Source organism: Vicugna pacos, chromosome 16 (assembly GCF_048564905.1).
Source record: "Vicugna pacos chromosome 16, VicPac4, whole genome shotgun sequence".
NCBI lineage: Eukaryota > Metazoa > Chordata > Mammalia > Artiodactyla > Camelidae > Vicugna > Vicugna pacos.
In genome coordinates this window covers 46,576,088-46,577,680 of record NC_133002.1, presented here as the reverse complement: position 1 = coordinate 46,577,680, position 1,593 = coordinate 46,576,088, and positions in this window count along the sequence as shown.

Below are 1,593 nucleotides of genomic sequence, written 5' to 3'. Positions count from 1 at the left end.
CCCTCCCTGCCGCGGCCGCGCGGGGCGGGGGCGGCGGAGCCCGAGGAGGAGAGGCGCGGGGAGGGGGAGGGGGAGGGGGCGCGCGGGGAGGAGGGGGAGGAGGGGGACCCGCGGAGAGGAGGGGGAGGAGCGCAGGGCGCCCGCGGCGTCTGGCACCGTCAGCCCTCTGCCAGCCCAGGCTCCACTCTCCTGCGTGGTGTCCCTCCTCCGTGTCCTCCCACTCGAGCCCCGAAGAGCGCCTTGCCTGTGTCCCCGACCCAGGGCACACAGCCAGCCTTCCCTCCGCCCCCACCACCTGCACATAAACCATCACCCGCGTGCGGAGGGGTGGACGCTTGCTTAACACAGAATTCGATTTTGCAAACATTTATTGAGCGCCCTCCAAGTGCCAGGAGCTGTGCCAGGAGCTGTGCCAGGGCCTGGGGTTCCGAGACCACCAAGGCAAGGATTCTGGATCCTTGGCCGGGGCGAGAGACCCGTCAGACGCGAGAGCAACTCGCAGTAACAATGCAACGTACTGGGAAAGATTTATCGGTGCACTGGGCCCTGGGGGCGCAGAGAAGGGAGAGAGGAGAAGTCGAGCCAGGAAGACTGTAAGGCTGAATCCTGCCCCGGCGTAGTAGGCGGGGGTGGATCTGCTGCGGAAACGGCGGCTTGTGTGCAGGGGCTTCTCCTGGGGGACGGGCTCTGAAATGGCCGTGACGATCACCGACTTTTATTGTGCTGTCTCTATGCCCGAGGTACTCCTCAGATCACTTCGCATCGCATTAACTCCTGAGAGAGACCATTATTATCTTTGCTCTGTAACTGAGAAAACTGAGGCTCAGGGGTGGAAAGATGTGTACGGAGGAGATGGCAGGAGCTGCTGGATGAATGAGCAGGTGGTTGTGGGTATTCGAGGGTGAGGAGTGGGCCAGTGAGTCCCCTCCCCACACTCCCCGCAGCAAAGAGCACGCAGCACATAGCGGGAATGTGGACCCAGGGTTAAGTGTGGGGGGAGTAAGTTTAGCACGTCAAGGAGAAGAAATGCATCCACAGGCCCCCACAGCCTGCAGGGCATGGGGAAGCTGTTAGTGGCAGAATATGTCACGATCACATTTCCCCTCCTTCCTCAGAAATTATCTACACCAGTGCTTCTCAAAATGTAACGCGATTATGAATCATCTGGGGGTTCTGTAGGGCTGGAGTGGTGCCAGATTCCGCATTTCTAACAAGCTCCCAGGTGATGTGATGCTGCTTGTTTCAGGACCTCACTTTGAGTAGGGAAAGCCTACAGGAGACACATTTTTATCTGGGATGCTTAGAATTAGAGAGATATCAACAGCCATCTGATACAGGGTCAAATGATTTTTGACAAGGCACCAACAATGTGCTGGAACAACTAGATATTCATGGGATGAGAGGGGTCAATCGCCACCTCACACCACATAAAATGTTCAATTTAAGAGGGACCATTGGCATAAATGTAGACGAAATTGATAACGCTTCTAGAAAAAAAATAGAAGAACATCTTCTCAATCTTTTGAGAAGATTTCTGAGAAAGGACATAAAACGCAAGGCCTCTAAAAAAGGAAAAACTGACTTCATCAAAAT